This window comes from Gymnodraco acuticeps, unplaced genomic scaffold (assembly GCF_902827175.1).
Source record: "Gymnodraco acuticeps unplaced genomic scaffold, fGymAcu1.1, whole genome shotgun sequence".
NCBI lineage: Eukaryota > Metazoa > Chordata > Actinopteri > Perciformes > Bathydraconidae > Gymnodraco > Gymnodraco acuticeps.
Genome location: NW_022989908.1, coordinates 253,072 through 273,145, shown reverse-complemented (window position 1 = coordinate 273,145; position 20,074 = coordinate 253,072). Strand labels below are relative to the sequence as shown.

Genomic DNA, 20,074 nt, shown 5'->3' with positions numbered 1-20,074 from the left:
AGCGACCCGGAAACGGATGTCGAAGGAAAACAAATGTCTCTAAAGGCTCGTCGAGGATCGATTATCGAGGAGGCTGTCTGGAAGAGCCGTAACCGAGGATACACTGATTTAGAGGAGAGAGGAGTGTCTCGAGAGGAGCTATAACCGAGGGTACACTGAAGTATTCTCCTGAGACGATTTCAGCCAACAGTGATGTTTAAAAGAGGCGTGACGCATGTCTGGACTTCTGTCAAACGAAGCACAGCTCTGCAAACTGTTCCTGTTGTGATTATAAGTTATTTGAGATGATCAAATGTGCATCAGACTTTCTGCCCTTTACCGTTTGTTTACTTACTAATCACATGTCCCCTGGATGTTAGGTGATGTTACAGTGAGAACAGCTGCTGAGGTCAGTGCAGAAAGCAGAACAGTGTGTATAATATATATCGCTCAATAACAAATGTAACAGGCCTACATGTCACACTTTATCTGTAGGCTTTAGGAGATATCTACAAATAAACATTAGGGTTAGGGTTAGGGTTAGGGTTAGGTTGGGGAAGAGTGCAGGGCTCCGGAGGAGCCCACGCGTGGTGCACTGGCTCTCGGTAGATAGGTGTTTAAAAAAAGTAAAACATTAAAAACCTCCATAAAAATAAAACTTATAAAAACCCTTTAAAAAGCATCATAAAAGCTTCGTAAGTACAAGACCGTTTCAAAAGAATGGTGTAGAGCGGAGCCGGACCACGGAACGGCGGCAGAGTATGTTTAAAAAGCAGATCTCCCCGTCCCAGAATCTGGAGGGTGGTGTGTGTGTGTGTGTGTGTGTGTGTGTGTGTGTGTGTGTGTGTGTGTGTGTGTGTGTGTGTGTGTGTGTGTGTGTGTGTGTGTGTGTGTGCATGTGCATGTGTGTGTGTATGTGTATGTGTGTGTGTATGTGTGTGTGTATGTGTGTGTGTATGTGTGTGTGTATGTGTGTGTGTATGTGTGCCAATATATTTACGTGTGTGCGTGTGCAGAGCTTGTCCCAATGGAATCTATAAAACACCCTAAATGATAGGGGGATCTAAAATGGTCAATTTAAAAGTGATTCTAGTTCTATTAGTAAGCCATGCATAGAAGTGTAAGTGCAGTTAAAACACAAGTGCAATGATAAAAATACAAATAATTAAAACAATCTCCCTAGTAATATTCATTTAAAAAGTAAAGGGAGTGTTAAAATGAACTAATAATAATAAAATAAAGGCACACCGGGTTAGTAAAATCGTATACAATGAACTGGATGTCACTGAAAAACAAAAACCACTAAAATCAAGGTCGGTAAGTCTAAAAGATTCCAAAGGGTAGGTATTTTTTGGCTCTGTTTATTTAAAAGGGTAGCAGGTAGGTGAAGAGTTCCCCTCTGCGGGTGGTTCTCTGGCCTCCAGGTAATAAAATAATTTAAAATAAATATAAATAAACAAATAAAAGCGTCCCTCCTCATGTGGCTTTGATCATTATCAGATAAAAACATACATATATACATTTAAAAATATAAAACATGTAAGAAGTAATAAAAACATAAATATGAACACCATTAAAATATATAAGATAGTGCTAAAAACATGCGATAAAAATGTAGCACACCAATAAAAAAAGTCCAGATGAGGAGGATCTATAGATAATTAATAAATAAATATAAGTGCTAAAATACGTGGAGGGCGGATTAAAACAGGCTGACACACCCGCAGAGAAGGGAATCAAAATCACCCATCTGGGGAGAGACCCCGGGGGGAGAGGAGATCACACAGGTTATTAAAGTTAATAAAACATGTTTAAGTGGTGGGAGGCGGACCCATCAATTGTATTTTTCGTTTAATCCGCCCGGGTCAATGGTGCCCAGGCGATGGATCCACCTCCGCTCCGCCGCTCGCCTCTGGCCCGTGCTCCAGCCACTGCTGCTCTCCAGGCCCATGGACTGCACGTTCTGGAGGCCATGGAGTTTAAAATGGTTATATAAAACGCTCGTGCCGTCCCCGTCTCTAATTCTATATTGATGTTGTTTAATTCTGAGGCTGATCTCATTGCGCGTTTCCCCCACATAGAGTCTCTGGCAGGCCTTGCACCTAATTGCATAAATAGCGTTTTTTGTGTTAGGTGTCAAGGCCTGCCGTACATTGCTCCCCTCTCGAGAGAAGGGATTGAAAACGTGGGGGAGGCGAACGAAACCAACCTCAGAGACTCGAGGCGCCTCCCTAGTTTTAGTGCTTTTATTTAGTTTGGTATGGACCAGGAGGTCCTGGAGATTTTTATTACGCCGGTAGGCAGAGATCAGCTGGCACGGCCGCAGCACGTCACAGCCACCCCTGGCCCCCTCAAAATTGGCCTTTAGTTTGCCTAGAACGCTGGTCAGGCTACCTGAGTAGGTTGTGATGAGGGGGACCAGGGTAGGGCCGGACGGCCGGGCGGAGATGTCTTTATATTTCTCTATGAAGGTGCGGCTGACCTCCGCCTTAATGCTTCTAAGGAAGCGCCTCGAATAGCCCCTAGGTCTCAGCGCACTAAAGAGGATTCTGGTAGCCTCCTCCACATCCTCCGCGAGGGTGCATATCCTGTGGAAGCGGATCAGCTGGGACTTAATCAGACCTCTGTACGTGTGCCCAGGGTGATCGCTGGTTTTATGGAGGAGTGCATGGCGATCTGTGTCCTTAAAGAAAACCCTGGTGGTGAGTGTCTTGCTGTGGTCGCCGGAGCCGCGGAAAAAGACCCCAGTGTCGAGGAACTCCACAGTGTGTGTATTTAACTGATGTTTGAGTTTTATTTTAGGGTGATGTGTGTTGAGGATGTCTGAGAAGGTGAGGAAGTCCTGTTATGTGTGATGCCATAAGCCAAAGATGTCATCCAAGTACCGGAAGTACAGAAGGGATTTGAGGGGGAGTTTAGTGAAGGCCGTTTCCTCCCAATGGGCCAGGTAAATATCCGCGTAGGCTGGCGCATATTTCCGGCCCATCGCACAACCACACAGCTGGAGGTAGTGGTTATTGTTGAACATGAAGTCATTGCGGGTGAGTGTGAGGTGGAGCAACTGAATAATTTGGCTGTCGGGTCTGGAAGGGTCTGGGTTTTTATTGAAGGAGTGCGGAATTGCGGTGAGGCCAAGTGGGGTTTCAATGTTGGTATACAGTGAGACTATGTCTATGGAGAAAATGAGAGTGTGGCTGGGTACTGTGAGGTTTTTTATTTTGTTAACAAAATCATAAGTGTCTCTGAGATAACTGGGGTGGAGTTTTGATAGGGGATTAATAAAATGATCGATGTATTCTGTTATGTTGTAGGATTCTGAACCGCAGTCGCTGATGATGGGGCGGCCGACCGGAACCACAGAGGGGACCGTCCACGTCTCCACAGGCTTGTGGATCTTGGGGAGCAAGTAGAAGAGGCGGGGCCTGGGCTCCTCCGGACCATCCAGATATTGTTTTTGTTTTTTGTTTATGATTTTGTTAGTGTAGAGTGTTGCTGTAATGTCCCTAACTACTGTTTGTGTTTCCAATTGAAGTGTTGTGCGTCAGTGATCTGTAGAATGTGTTGTCATTTAACTGCCTATGTGCTTCCAGGGGCGGATCTACCGGGGTGGCATGGGGTGGCAACTGCCACCCTAAACAATAGCCTTGCCACCCCAGCTGCCACCCCAGTTGGCATCTTTGTTTTGAAAGAAAAGTTGTGGCTCATCGGACATTTATGAGAGAAAGTCTCTAATGTCCGAGTGCAAGTGAATGCAGCACAAGATGCACGTCCTGTAACCCCTCCCCCGGTCCTGGCGCGAGAGTGGAAATATGATTGGTGGCGAATAATTCACTTGAACCGGGGACGGCGCAAAACGAGAAGCCTTTCGGACCCAAGCACTGAAGGAATGAGGTATTTGCAGTGCTGGAATTGGGCCGGTACTCACCGGTACGCAGTACCGGCACTTCTGGTTCTGACCCATGGAGTACCGGCACTTCTTGCTCAGTACCGGCATGCTGGCGGTACTCCGGTACTCATGCACCGTGCCAGTACTCAACACTCTCCCGCCGTTCTTATTATACATCCATATATATATATACAGCCGCCCGGTACTCAGTAGATGCGTCATGAGGTGCCGAACGGACATTCTCATCGCTCTAACCGCTGGAGTTTCACAGCGGCTGTCAGCTGTTTACTCCTGTCATTCAAACAGAACGTGCTGGAGAGGGGGCGGGGCTTATCTTCTCCATGTAAATACTGTGGTGGAAACGACTATGTCAAAATTAACCTATTTGACCGTGATTTAATAGTAATACACCTTTCAAAATAATAATAATAATAATAATGCCGAAGTAACAACATACTGAAAACTGTTAGTAAAACCATGTTTTAATGCTTTACAATTTACATACCTAGATGCACGTGTGTTGTGTTTATGCAGTGCAACTCCCACCCAGTGGGTGGCTATGTAGAGTGATAGAACAGAGCAGGCACGCCCCCGAGAGAAGGAAAGCAAGTCACGTCACAAATTAGCATTTCTAAAATGTTAGCGTGGATTAATAAAAGTGCAAAAAGACAGCGGTTGTCGCCGGAAGAAACTTCAAATACAGAAAATGCTGTGCCTGTGTTGGAAATTGTGTCTGATGGGGAGCTTTCTTTGGTTGATCCTCCTGCTCCAAGTTCTAGTGCATTAGCATTAGCACTAGCTCCGCCGCCTCCTCCAGAGCCTCTAACGTTAGCTGCTGCTGGCTCAACTGCCACCACCAACACCGGGCAAAGCGATGCACCTGACTGCTGGACAACGGACCAGGTGCAATATTTTTGCAAGACCAATGCATGGCTCCTTCTTAAAGATAAGAAGCTAGGATGTCGGATATGCAGAGATGTCAAATCTTTGGGAATACACACTGGACAAGGACTGAAACTGTCAACTGAATGGGGTGAGTGTGCAGTGTCTCATTTCGGTGTTGACAAGGGCAAACAACATGCTAGCCTGAGAAAAAAAATCAAAGAACATAAAGAATCACAAGCCCATGTAAAAGCTGCTGACATCCTTACATCTGCTTCACGTGAAACTATTCAACATCAAGTGCAGTCTATGCATAAATCTGAATTAGACACCACTATCAGAGTTTTTCGAACGGCATATACAATTGGCAAACATAGCCGGCCATTCACAGACATGCCAATTGATTTGAATGTACAGAAACTGAATGGGCTGAACGTGGGCAGGGTTTTGCACTCCAATAAAACCTGTGTCGAAATCATCGACCACATAGCTCATGAGCTGAAGAAAAAAATGGCAAAAGACATTACAGAAAACCAAAGAAAACTCTGTGTTTTGGTCGATGAATCTACCACTATTAGTGGTAAAACGGTGCTTGTTGTGTGTCTACGCTCAGCATTAGCTGATGCTGAGCCCGAAACGTTTTTTTGGGAGCTGATCGAGTTGGATGGAACAACGGCTGATGAAATCACAAAGGCGTTAATGGAGTGTCTTGGAAGAGATTTTAACGAGGACTTTTTAGGTCAGTGTTTCGTTTCTTTTGCATGTGATGGGGCTTCAGTCATGCTAGGGAAGAGAACAGGCGTTGCTACCCAGTTGTGTAGTAAATTCCCAAGCCTGTTTGTGTAGCACTGCTCCAATCATCGTCTAGAGCTGGCAGTTGGGGATGTGGTCAAGGAGGTCTCAGGGCTCAATCATTTCCAGATCTTTTTTGACAAACTCTATTCCTTGTTCCATGCCTCCCCCAAAAATCAGAGGCAGTTAGCGCAGTGTGCGCAAGCAGTCGGACAGCGTCTCCTGGTGATAGGGCGTGTTTTGTCCATCCGCTGGGTGGCTTCAAGTGAAAGGAGCGTCAGAGCAGTCTGGGAAAACTACCGAGTGCTTCATGATCACTTCACAAATGCTGCAAACGACACGAGCAGGGATTCCAGAGACAGAGCAAAGTACAAGGGCCTGGATGATGTGCTCACATCTGCAACGTTTGTCAGCAATCTGGGACTGATGTACGATGCGCTCACAGAGCTCAGCGACCTCTCTCGGCAACTCCAAAAAAGAGAGATGACACTGCCTACAGCAGATAGGCTCTTAACTCGAGAAATACGAGTTTTTGAATCCATGGTCACCATGCCTGGCCCACACATGACTACAGTTCATACAGCTCTAGCTGAGAAGTCCTTCAAGGGTGTTGCCCTGCGTGAGAATGGCAGGCTTGTACAGATTCATGCAGGTCAGTTTTTCCGCAGTATGGTAGAGAATCTGAGACACAGAATGACTTCCACAACCTCCTCTCATGTCAGCACAAGAGAAATCCCATTACATGGCCGGGAGGCCCGGGACAATCAGCTAATCCAGGACATGAAAGTTATCCATCCTGGAAGTTGGCCTGAAGAGGAGTTAGACGTACAGTATGGGGACGTAGAGGTGCTACGTTTGTGCGAAGTGCTGAAAGTGGACAGAAGAGAGACTGTTCAGGGCTTTCGTGAATACAAGGAAACCAGGGCATCCCGTACACCTGCTGCCATGGAGCCTCTACTGAAAGCAGTCCGAACCATCGCTGTCTCCACTAGTGAGTGTGAGCGGGCATTCAGCTGCATGAACGATATCCTTACTGCAAAAAGGAATGCTCTCTCTGTCAGCCGACTGTCCAGCCTGGTTTTCATTAAATGTAATGGACCATCACTAGGACAGTTCAATCCGGAACAGTATGTGAGGTCCTGGCTGGCAAAGGGAAGGAGAAGTGCTGATGAAAGAGCCTGTCCAGCTCCAGCCCCTGATACTGATGTCCCCAAGGCCTTCTGGAGCCTTTTCTAACAATGTGAAGTATATTGCAAAGCAGCTCACCCAGTGAGAAGACTTTTGGCATAATTTGCCGATTTGTACAGATCCTGGAGATAGAAGGACTTCAGACCAACCAGGGAGTTATCTGATCAGCTTGGTGTTCAATGTAACTCTTTACCATGGCTCAGACTTTGTTACTTGCAGTTACAGTTTCTCATTTTAGATTGTGCACATTTTGCATTTGTTTTTACATGTTCTTTGTTCATGCTCTTTATCATTTTTCTGAGTTGGAAAGTTAGATTGCATCATAGTTTACTTTATACATATTTGTATTCTTCAGTGGTGAAGTATATTGCAAAGCAGCTCAGCCATGTGAGAAGACTTTTGGCACTTTTTCGTTTTTCGTTTTCTGAGTTGGAAAGTTAGATTGCATTCAAAATGTACAGAAATACTTAATTTTGTTAAAGCTTTTTATAAAAAATGCTTCTGACCAGAGCTTTGTTTCCTTGTCATTAATGTTGAACACCACCAGAGGGGCTCTCACCTGAAAGGTCTCTGCTTCATGTGTCTTCAGCAGAAGATCTAGACTTTGATTGCTATATTTTCAGTTAATATTGACCTTACTGAGCTTTAGCCATATCCGCTGCCTATCATAAAAAATGTTAAGTACAGTGAACCTTTCTAAAATATACAGTAGTAAAGAGAGAAACCCACCAGCATTATAGTAGCCAAATTCTTGTTTGTGGGCTGTATATATAAAATTGACTTGAAAAAGTTGCTGATTTTAGAGTACTGGCACCTTTTTCATCCCAATTCAAGCACTGGGTATTTGCGGTCTACACTGACAGAGAAGAGACTGTCAGTTTGGCTGTACTCAGCATTGAATCAAAACGCACTACAGCTGTTGATCTTAATACGTTTGTGAGGCGTTTTGCTGAACAAAATAGTAATCGCCGCATTCAGCTGTAATAGGCATGCCAACTTGATGCTCTGCTCACGGATGACTCGATGAGAATAACAAACTGTTAAGATGATGACCTTGAATGCGTGTATATATTTTTTTCTTTGAGGGGGTCTGCCCCCAAAAAACAGTTTTAAGTCCTGAGAAAGTAAAATAAGACGGTGTGTAAAACTACACTGCCCAGCCAACAGAAAGTAACCACTTTGATTTAACTAGGCCAGTAGGTAGGACCTTCCACTGGATAATAACTGCAGCGATGTTTTAGCTGAATACACGTTGTTTTAACCCTAACTGATGCAGTTAGTCACTTCTTTAATGTTTGTTCTTTCTGATGTAAAGTCAAGGTTGTAACTGTATATCAATAATGATATAATTACTTGTTTTTCAAATTTGAAGGAGGGTGAGCAAGCATCTTGATGAACATTCATCATTAACTCCTCCAAAAAATATAGTTTATTCAATAATAAATGAATATGTGAATCATAACAGTTCTTCACTATATCTGTAAAGCGTCTTTGAGCACCTGTAAAAACGCTAACAAATTAAATCTATTATTATTATTATTATTTATTAACAGTGATTGACAGCTGATAGGAATAATATGATTGTTAATATTATCATATTCATTCAGACAAACATCGATGAGACAGTTAATTAATGTACTTATTGCAGCAGTCTGTATATATTTGGTTCCCCTGCTGGTCTAAGAGTGAGACAAACTCATTCAGTTATTGTTCAGTTAAAATTCATTAAATGACGTCTGCCACCTTATATGTAAGGCTTTACTGATGTGCCACAATAATATCACCTATGTGATTGAGTTAAAATATTAATATTGTGGCTTTCCAAGTTAACATTGATTGTAGGGGTGTAACGGTTCACAAACATTTCGGTTCGGTACGTACCTGGTTTTTAGGTCACGGTTCGGTTCGGTACGTTTTCGGTACAGCAGAAAAAAAATCACAAAACATTAAATATTTTGTTTTTATTATTATTAAACTGACTAATGTATTCAAATAAATACAAAATATAGTAAAATAAACATTAAGGTGCAGCATTTCGATGAACTGAAATAATCTGTATTTGAACTGTACTAGTACCTAAGCAGCCGGCTTGACATTAGGACTGGCTTTTCATTGTATTTTCATGTTGTTCTAAAGAAAGATGAACTTGTCCACATTGCTTGCTGAAATGGCAGATCTGCTGGCACTAACAATGTCTCCTGCTGTGGAGAACACCCTCTCTAGGGACAGAGGTAGCAGACACAGCCAGGTAGCGCTTTGCTAACATGGCAACATAAGGATACTTGGCGTTTGTAATAGCTTTGGCTCGGTCTGAACTTTCTGCGAGTGGTGGAGGCTTACATGCTAGTGGGAGTTGGGTTTGCACTTCAGTCTTTTTTCTTTTGGTACCGGTGATATTCACGTTCGGTGATGCCTTTTCAAATGAGTGTGATGTATTGCCAGCCGTGTAACCAATGTTAGTTGAACAATGTCGACAAACAGCTTTGGTTCGGTCCACCTGTCTTTGTCCTTCATCCTTGTACGTAACTGCGAAACCAAAATGTTCCCAAACCGGAGACTTCAATGATGCTGGAGGATTTTCAGCTCAACTTTATCTGCGTTCGCCATTTCCTCAAATTACTGACTACATTTGAACGCATCCCTGTGACCAGCTCTCATAGTATGCCTCTCGTCCAATGAAATGACTTGGTCGCTCTATGATATATACCTGAGATTACTTCCAGAAAGTTGTTCTCAATTTTTTACGTTTAACGCTATATTCGTTCGGTACACACGTGTACGGGTACGTGTACCGTTACATCCCTAATTGATTGATATGATTGCGATTTCAATCAGCATATACTTCTGTCGGGATGCCACCCCTCAAAATCTCCTGCCACCCTCTTGCCACCCCATGAATATTTGTCTAGATCCGCCCCTGTGTGCTTCCAATATATAATAGAACTATTAACGAAGCACTTTTATACTAATAAAGGACTGGCTTATCTAAAGCCAGTTGAGTAGCACTTGAAATGTTTGGCTCTATGAAACCTGATGTACTTTATGATTCTGTTTTCTTCAAGGCTGTGTCTTCCTGGTCGAATGTACTTATTGTAAGTCGCTTTGGATAAAAGCATCAGCTAAATGCAATGTAATGTAATGTAATAATTGTCCCTATCTTGTATGACTATTTGGCCTCCCTTATCTGCAGGTTTGATGACTATGTGTTGGCTGTTACCTAATGTTTTAATAATTTGTAATTGTTCCTGGCTAATGTTGTGTGTACTATGTGGAAGGGGGCGCCAATGTGTGAGTGCTAGTAGCTTTTTATTAATTAGTTGTGTTATTTCATGTGTTGATGTTGCCGTGTGTGGTTCCCAGGTAGACGGTCCGGTGAACAGAACAGGTTCCCGCCCCCGGCTCCCCAGGAAGTGGTCCATGAACTTAATCCGCCTGTGGAAGGCGTGGAGGTCCGCCCTGATCTCCGGTCGGGTGGGGAGTTTGGGTGTTGGAATGAATGATAAACTTTTTTCCAGTAGCTCCAGCTGTACGGCCGTGGGGGAGAACACGGCAGAGAGGTTGGTTATATTTAAGCGGTGGGGAGTTGTAATGCAATTATGATCCCCGTTCAGTAGTTTAAATGCTGTTTCCAGTACCTGAGTAACATCTCGGCCGTCTGCAGGGTCCAGTGTATGTTGTCGCGTGAAGTGACATGGAAGAGTAGTAGGTTTATTTCCGGTATGAAGTTGTATTTGGAAGCTATGGTGTTGTTGAGTGTGGTGAGTGCAGTCTGCTGGTGGATGGTCAGACTGTTGGAAAAGTTTATGATGGGGATGTAAATGGTGGCGTTTGGAAAGCAGAGAGTACTCTGTTTCCACATGGCGTGCAGTTGTTTAATCGAAGATGAGAGTGCAGTGTCTGAGAGTCCATTATTGAGTCCTACTGATATTATAACTTGTGAGGTGTTAGGGTTAGGGTTAGTTTATTGAGAATCGAAGTTATGTGATGGAATTTAGCATCCGGAAAGCTATCTATCTGAAGGTGGGGGTCTGTAAAGGGGGGGATGCGGGAGAGATTGGAGTCCCCGACAATAAGGGTCCTCTTCAGCGACTCCAACGACCATACCTGAAGCTTCTTAAAAGTTCTGGGATGTGTGTACGGTTCTGGGCGTGTGGGGGAACCAGTTGCCGCTGCAGAGACCCCTGTGGAATGGGAGGTGGATGTCTCAGATGTTAGGCTTGAAGTCAGACTGACTCTCAGTGGGCCTTTCATCATCACTGATGTTATGTTTTCATCCACCTCAGGGCTCGGTATGCTTTCCAGGGGCTCCACAGCAAACAGCTCTGGCTCCCTCTGCTGGTTGTTGTGTAGAACTGGAGGTGAAAAAGAGGAGATAGTGTTACTGCAGGGGAGAGCGACATTACTGTGTATCTATATGGAGGGTGGAGAGGGAGGTGAAGAAATGGAAATGAGATGGGAGGGGGAGGTAGGTGTCTGTATTAAGGGGGTATCTACTCTCTGTGGGGAGGGTGGCACGGAGGGAGGGGAGGAAGGAGAGAGTGGGGGCCAGGTCAAGAACCCAGTCCCATCGGCCCCCAGACGGTCGAGCACGGTCCGAGGGAGCGGATGGACCTCCACCCGCACCCGGCCTCCAAGAATGCGCTGAGGCAGGGGCCGAGGAAGCGCCCCCAGGCCCCCCGCCACAGCCCTCCCCCCCGACGCACAGAGGCCTGAGGAAGTAGAAAGAGAGGTAGGGAAGGAAGAGGGGTGAGGAGTCAGTTTAGAAGGGGGGTTAGTGGGAGGTTTGTATTTGGGCCAGGTTGGGAGTGAGGAAATGGGGGGAGGAGGAAGGGGGAGGTGAGGGTGAGAGTCAGAGGGAGATGAGGCAGGAGGGACAGAGAGGTTGGGTTTAGGGCTTGGGGTGAGGTTGGGTTTAGGGCTTGGGGTGAGGTTGGGTTTAGGGCCTCGGGCGAGATTAGGATTAGGCGAGGGAAGGGAGACCTTAGGTTTAGGATTAGGGGCAGGGTAGGGGTTAGAAAGGTGAGTTGAGGGAATAGGAACTGGAGCAGAAGGGGGAGGAGGGGGGGGAGGAGAGCAGGGAGAAGAGGGATGAGGATGGGGAGGGGGGTGAGCAGAGTGATGAGTGTGGAGGGGCAGATTGGCTGCTGGTGGATGAAGAGGAGGAAGAAGAGGAGGAAAGTCAGAGGGGGCAAACAAGGGTGCCGTGGGGCCCTCCTCAGTTGGGAGCCCCCTGGTTAGGAGGTCCCTCAAGGTGGATAGGGAGGAGGGCCTGAGTCTGCGGGCATACCTAGCCCGACCCCACTGGGCAGACCTGTCAAAGGCAGCCTGGTTAAAGGGAGGGAGGTGAGCTAGTTCCACAGCAATAACCTGGTCATAATGGTGTCTGAGTATTGTCATGTTATTGTGCATCCAGGTGTTGGTGTTCTGTTGTACTTTGTCAAATGTTATACTGTTGGGTGAAGCGGGTTTGATGAATGCTGTTAAGCCGTGTACCTTTTTCATCATCCCCTGTGGAAAAGTATTGTTGGTGAAGGTGTAGTTGATTATTTGTGAGTGGTGGATGGCTTGGAGGAGTCTAAAATATTGTTTCGTGAGTAAATGGAGTTCTGGTGGGAAGTGATGTGATGTTAGGGTTAGGGTTAGGGTTAGCGAGTGTCTTTTGTAATGAATATGCCGCCAGCAAAGGGCGTTGTTGGACTAACAGTAGGTGTGTGTGTGTGTGTGTGTGTGTGTGTGTGTGTGTGTGTGTGTGTGTGTGTGTGTGTGTGTGTGTGTGTGTGTGTGTGTGTGTGTGTGTGTGTGTGTGTGTGTGTGTGTGTGTGTGTGTGTGTGTGTGTGTGTGTGTGTGTGTGAGAGTTGATGTGCCAGGCAGACAGGCAGGTCTCAGTAGCTTATCTGACATATAATTGGTCAAAAATGGTACATTCTCCGTTAGCCTACGAGCTCCCCGTTTGAGCGAAGGACTATTCCTTCTCAATGTAGCATGACATTGGATATGCGCTGAAGTTGTCCTGGATTGGAATTTTTCCGATCATTCCCCTAGGAGGAGTTTGCAAGAATGTGCTTAAAAAGCATGAAAAACGCACATTTTTCTAAATGGCCGACTTCCTGGGGGGCGGGGCTAATGGAAGGCAATTTGAAATATATGTGCAATCATAACAGCAATATGTATACAGCGTTTCGTGAATATCGGAATAACTATATGCGAACAGTTTGGAGCAATCTGCGCCATGTAAATCGTCAAAAATGGTGTATTCGCTGTTAGCTTACGACCTTCACGAGTAATTTTTCAAAAATGTGCTCCTCAATTAAGTATCATATTGGATAGGGGCTAAACCTGTCCTGCATTGGAATTTTTCCGATCATTCCCCTAGGAGGAGTTTGCAAGAACGTGCGTAAAATGGCTGAAAACCGCACATTTTTCTAAATGGCCGACTTTCTGGTGGGCGGGGCTAATGGAAGGCAATTTGAAATATGTGTGCAATCATAATAGCAATATGTATACAGCGTTTCGTGAATATTGGAAAAAGTAGACGCGAGTAGTTTGGAGTCATTTGGAGTAATTTGTGACATGTAAATCGTAATAAATGGTGTATTCGCTGTTAGCTTACGACCTCCACGATTGAGCTATAAAAAATGTTCTTCTCAATTTAGCATCATATTGGATAGGGGCTGAACTTGTGCTGGATTTGAATTTTTCCGATCATTCCCCTAGGAGCAGTTTGCAAGAATGTGCTTAAAATGCATGAAAAACGCACATTTTTCTAAATGGCCGACTTCCTGGGGGGCGGGGCTAATGGAAGGCAATTTGAAATATGTGTGCAATCATAATAGCAATATGTATACAGCGTTTCGTGAATATTGGAAAAAGTATACGCGAGTAGTTTGGAGTAATTTGGAGTAATTTGTGACATGTAAATCGTCAAAAATGGAAAGTTCTCCGTTAGCTTACGAAGTCCTTGTTTGAGCGATTGACTATTCCTTCACAATTTAGCATCACATTGGAAATGGGCTGAACTTGTCCTGGATTGGAATTTTTACAATAATTCCCCTAGGAGGAGTTCGTAAGAACGTGCGTAAAATGGCTGAAAACCGCACATTTTTCAAAATGGCCGACTTTCTGGGGGGCGGGGCTAATGGAAGGCAATTTGAAATATGTGTGCAATCATAATAGAAATATGTATACAGCGTTTCGTAAATATCGGATTAACTATATTCGAGTAGTTTGGAGTAATTTGCGACATGTAAATCGTCAAAAATGGTGTATTCGCTGTTAGCTTACGACCTCCATGATTGAGCTATCAAAAATGTTCTTCTCAATTAAGTATCATATTGGATAGGGGCTGAACGTGTCCTGGATTGGAATTTTTCCGATCATTCCCCTAGGAGGAGTTCGCACGAATGTGCTTAAAATGCATAAAAAACGCACATTTTTCAAATTGGCCAACTTTTTGGGGGGCGGGGCTAATGGAATGTATATACAAATATGTCCGCAATTCCATGAGGAATGTCTGTGCTAAAATTCGTGAAGTTCTGCGTTAGCATTGTGTTTTTTATTTGGAAAATGAAAATGATCAGTTAGATGAGTTTCTTCCCGTTACTGTACATGGATATAAAACATTCATAGTTTATTAAATGAACATGCCCTCAGACACTGTTTCCTGCAAGATGTTGCGGGAGGGCCCCGGTACCGGGGTCTCTCGGGCTTAACAGTTTAATAAAGAATGTTAAACTATATTTAAAACTGTAATTGAACTTCAACTTATATTAATTATCTGATTCCAGTGGCCAGTTGGAATAGATAATCAACAAAGTTTCCATTTTGCAGCAACAGCGCAAAAGGTTTCAACAACAATTAGTATTATGTCGGAGTCTAGTTCTGTCTTATCTGCTTTGTTTCGGAATGTGTTCAATACATTACGTTTTTATTCATTATTACCATACAATGCATAGATTAAGAATAAATGAAACAAATAATAGAACATTGACCTAATTGAGCAGACATATTTTGCAACCCTGATCTCCTCAGACAGGTTGTTTACGACCAGCAATGATGCCTCTGAGGGTCTCGGGGCGCAGGACGGGGCATAGGGTTTATAGAAGTTCACAAAGATATCTTAACATAACAGCAATACAATTTCAAATGTATTCTTAAAACAATATCATCTTATTTTCTTCTTACACCTACAGCGCACACCCTGAACAGTGTGCTTCTTGTTTACATTTTCCCCTGCACTCTCAGAGGCAGGACATAAAAACACTGTTTTGCTATTTATTTTCATTTTGCAGCACATGTATACTACCAGAGTGTTGCTTTACATCTTTATATTATTTATTTGTTTTTAAGTCATTTATTTTTTTGATGAGTTAACAAAGGGCAAAAGGTGGATATCACCAACAGATGTGATTCTTGTAAAACTCGCCCCTCTTCAGGTGGAGGTGAATTTGTTGGGACCGACTGCCTCTCCATTGAATCCTTCCAGATTTATAAAGGTACCCTGCTGCAGCCACAGCAGCGACACTCGGGATGAACAAAAGGCTGAATAAGACCCAACAAATAGTGCCGTTTCCTGAAGCCACATACACATACTGTAGTGCTGTTGTTGTTTACTTCCATGTTGGTTGGATGCTTCACACTCGTAGAGGCCATTAAGGTCAGAGGTCATGTCCTTGAACCGTAGCACTGCACCCTCTCTGACAGCAGACTGCGGCCACAGGAGGTCGTTTCTGCTCCAGGCGAAGTTTGCAGGTGGATTTGCTTCAGTCTCACATATAAAGGAGCCTTCAGAAGTCTCAAGAATGGTCACTTCCATCGTCATGGCTGCATGTTGGCAGGGAGAAAACTTATTTTCAGTGAAAATAAAGAGTTTATATAATACTTTTCTGCATCAGAGGTTGCAATGACCTTGCATCTTTATTTACCATTTGAATAGATCTACTAGAATCGGCACATTAAAAAGGTGAAGCACTTGATGTAGTTATTTGATCTTCTCCTGCACTTTATATGTCGGAGATGCTACATTGTACTGCCTTGTGGTAAATGCTTATATGCTGCTCATGCTCTTTCTGCATATCATTTATTTATTTTGCTATGTATATAAATATCATGTTCTTTAATGTTGTATGTGAGGGACTACGGATGGAAACTAGCTCAAAGCTAAAATCCGGCATATTTACGTTTTTAAAGCATTATTTGTTTTAAATGTTCATCAATGTGCTTCTTCAAATAAACGATTAAATGATATGAAAAAAGATGGACAGTAAATACAGCACTTCTTCTGAGTTTACTCACCAGTGACGTTGAGCCAGCATCTCCTAGAGTTACTCCCATCAGGTGTGCGTATGGCACACACATAAAACCCAGAGTCACTGGTCCTGAGTCTGGAGACATGAAGTGTGAGGCGTCCTTCTGGGAGGACGTCTTTGTCCCACTGGACTCGTCCTGCAAACTGTGGATCCTGAGACTCTGGGAGTTAATCACCTTTGTGTAGATGAAACAGGACGTAGGGTCTGCTCTCAGTAGACATCTCACGGTAGATAGAAATTGATCTGAAGTTAGTGTCTGTTCTGGAGCTGAAGGTCCACTCCAGGGTGATGTCCTGGTTCCCCTCTGCCTGATAGGAACTCTGAGTCACATTCACTAAAAATGTTCCTGTGGAGGAAACACAGAGGGACTCTTTAAACTGCAGCTATGTTCCTGTGGAGGAGACACAGAGGGACTCTTTAAACTGCAGCTATGTTCCTGTGGAGGAGAGACAGAGGGACTCTTAGAACTGCAGCTATGTTGCTGTGGAGGAGACACAGAGGGACTCTTTAAACTGCAGCTATGTTCCTGTGGAGGATACACAGAGGGACTCTTAGAACTGCAGCTATGTTGCTGTGGAGGAGACACAGAGGGACTCTTTAAACTGCAGCTATGTTCCTGTGGAGGATACACAGAGGGACTCTTTAAACTGCAGCTATGTTCCTGTGGAGGAGACACAGAGGGACTCTTTAAACTGCAGCTATGTGTCTGTGGAGGGGACACAGAGGGACTCTTTAAACTGCAGCTATGTTCATGTGGAGGAGACTCAGAGGGACTCTTTAAACTGCAGCTATGTTCCTGTGGAGGAGACAAAGAGGTACTCTTTAAACTGCAGCTATGTTCATGTGGAGGAGACACAGAGGGACTCTTTAAACTGCAGCTATGTTCCTGTGGGGGAGACACAGAGGGACTCTTTAAACTGCAGCTATGTTCCTGTGGAGGAGATACAGAGGGACTCTTTAAACTGCAGATATGTTCCTGTGGGGGAGACACAGAGGAACTATTTAAACTGCAGCTATGTTCCTGTGGAGGAGACACAGAGGGACTCTTTAAACTGCAGCTATGTTCCTGTGGAGGAGACACAGAGGGACTATTTAAACTGCAGCTATGTTAATGTGGAGGAGACACAGAGGGACTCTTTAAACTGCAGCTATGTTCCTGTGGGGGAGACACAGAGGGACTCTTTAAACTGCAGCTATGTTCATGTGGAGGAGACACAGAGGGACTCTTTAAACTGTAGCTATGTTCCTGTTGAGGAGACACAGAGGGACTCTTTAAACTGCAGCTATGTTCATGTGGAGGAGACACAGAGGGACTCTTTAAACTGCAGCTATGTTCCTGTGGGGGAGACACAGAGGGACTCTTTAAACTAAAGCTATGTTCCTTTGGAGGAGACACAGAGGGACTCTTTAAATTGCAGCTATGTTCCTGTTGGGGAAACACAGAGGGACTCTTTAAACTGCAACTATGTTCCTGTGGAGGAGATACAGAGGGACTCTTTAAACTGCAGCTATGTTCCTGTGGGGGAGACACAGAGGGACTCTTTAAACTGCAGCTATGTTCCCGTGGATGAGACACAGAGGGACTCTTTAAACTGCAGCTATGTTCCTGTGGAGGAGACACAGAGGGACTCTTTAAACTGCAGCTATGTTCCTGTGGAGGAGACACAGAGGGACTCTTTAAACTGCAGCTATGTTCCTGTGGGGGAGACACAGAGGGACTCTTTAAACTGCAGCTATGTTCCTGTGGGGGAGACACAGAGGGACTCTTTAAACTACAGCTATGTTCCTGTGGAGGAGACACAGAGGGACTTTTTAAACTGCAGCTATGTTCATGTGGAGGAGACACAGAGGGACTCTTTAAACTGCAGCTATGTTCCTGTGGGGGAGACACAGAGGGATTCTTTAAACTGCAGCTATGTTCCTGTGGAGGAGATACAGAGGGACTCTTTAAACTGCAGATATGTTCCTGTGGGGGAGACACAGAGGGACTATTTAAACTGCAGCTATGTTCCTGTGGAGGAGACACAGGGGGACTCTTTAAACTGCAGCTATGTTCCTGTGGAGGAGACACAGAGGGACTCTTTAAACTGCAGCTATCTTAATGTGGAGGAGACACAGAGGGACTCTTTAAACTGCAGATGTGTTAATGTGGAGGAGACACAGAGGGATTCTTTAAACTGCAGCTGTGTTCCTGTGGAGGAGACACAGAGGAACTCTTTAAACTGCAGCTGTGTTCCTGTGGAGGAGACACAGGGGGACTCTTTAAACTGCAGCTATGTTCCTGTGGAGGAGACACAGAGGGACTCTTTAAACTGCAGCTATGTTCTTGTGGAGGAGACACAGAGGGACTCTTTAAACTGCATCTATGTTCCTGTGGAGGAGACACAGAGGGACTCTTTAAACTATATGTTTCTGTGGAGGAGACACAGAGGGACTCTTTAAACGATATGTTCCTGTGGAGGAGACACAGAGGGACTCTTTAAACTGCAGCTATTTTCATGTGGAGGAGACACAGAGGGACTCTTTAAACTGCAGCTATGTTCCTGTGGGGGAGACACAGAGGGACTCTTTAAACTGCAGCTATGTTCCCGTGGAGGAGACACAGAGGGACTCTTTAAACTGCAGCTATGTTCATGTGGAGGAGACACAGAGGGACACTTTAAACTGCAGCTATGTTCCTGTGGGGGAGACACAGAGGGACTCTTTAAACTGCAGCTATGTTCCTGTGGAGGAGATACAGAGGGACTCTTTAAACTGCAGCTATGTTCATGTGGAGGAGACACAGAGGGACTCTTTAAACTGCAGCTACATTCATGTGGAGGAGACACAGAGGGACTCTTTAAACTGCAGCTATGTTCCTGTGGATGAGACACAGAGGGACTCTTTAAACTGCAGCTATGTTCCCGTGGATGAGACACAGAGGGACTCTTTAAACTGCAGCTATGTTCCTGTGGAGGAGACACAGAGGGACTCTTTAAACTGCAGCTATGTTCCTGTGGAGGAGACACAGAGGGACTCTTTAAACTGCAGCTATAGTCCTGTGGAGGAGACACAGAGAGACTCTTTAAACTGCAGCTATGTTCCTGTGGATGAGACACAGAGGGACTCTTTAAACTGCAGCTATGTTCCTGTTGATGAGACACAGAGGGACTCTTTAAACTGCAGCTATGTTCCTGTGGAGGAGACACAGAGGGACTCTTTAAACTGCAGCTATGTTCCTGTGGAGGAAACACAGAGGGACTCTTTAAACTGCAGCTATGTTCCTGTGGAGGAGACACATAGGGACTCTTTAAACTGCAGCTATGTTTCCGTGGATGAGACACAGAGGGACTCTTTAAACTGCAGCTATGTTCCTGTGTTTCAGACACAGAGGGACTCTTTAAACTGCAGCTATGTTCCTGTGGAGGAGACACAGAGGGACTCTTTAAACTGCAGCTATGTTCCTGTGGAGGAAACACAGAGGGACTCTTTAAACTGCAGTTATGTTCCTGTGGAGGAGACACATAGGGACTCTTTAAACTGCAGCTATGTTTCTGTGGAGGAGACACAGAGGGACTCTTTAAACTGCAGCTATGTTCCTGTGGAGGAGACACAGAAGGACTCTTTAAACTGCAGCTATGTTCCTGTGGATGAGACACAGAGGGACTCTTTAAACTGCAGCTATGTTCCCGTGGATGAGACACAGAGGGACTCTTTAAACTGCAGCTATGTTCCTGTGGAGGAGACACAGAGGGACTCTTTAAACTGCATCTATGTTCCTGTGGAGGAGACACAGAGGGACTCTTTAAACTGCAGCTATGTTCCTGTGGAGGAGACACATAGGGACTCTTTAAACTGCAGCTATGTTTCTGTGGAGGAGACACAGAGGGACTCTTTAAACTGCAACTATAGTCCTGTGGAGGAGACACAGAGGGACTCTTTAAACTGCAGCTATGTTCCTGTGGATGAGACACAGAGGGACTCTTTAAACTACAGCTAAGTTCCAGTGGATGAGACACAGAGGGACTCTTTAAACTGCAGCTATGTTCCTGTGGAGGAGAC

General features: G+C 44.7%; 1 protein-coding gene across 2 annotated transcripts in view; it reads right to left on the bottom strand.

The window, feature by feature from the left end:
- Positions 1 to 20,074, bottom strand: part of LOC117540857 — a 52,463-nt gene that overhangs the window by 26,928 nt on the left and 5,461 nt on the right. Inside the window, exons 3-4 of one of the 2 annotated variants that reach the window (XR_004568224.1) lie at positions 16,020 to 16,379; positions 15,063 to 15,548 (exon numbers count right to left, since the gene is read on the bottom strand). The exons of the other annotated variant lie outside the window; for it this stretch is intronic. The gene's annotated coding sequence lies outside the window, so the exon portion shown is untranslated. Of the gene's footprint in view, positions 1 to 15,062; positions 15,549 to 16,019; positions 16,380 to 20,074 lie in introns of those variants that run through there. 2 annotated transcript variants of the gene reach the window in all.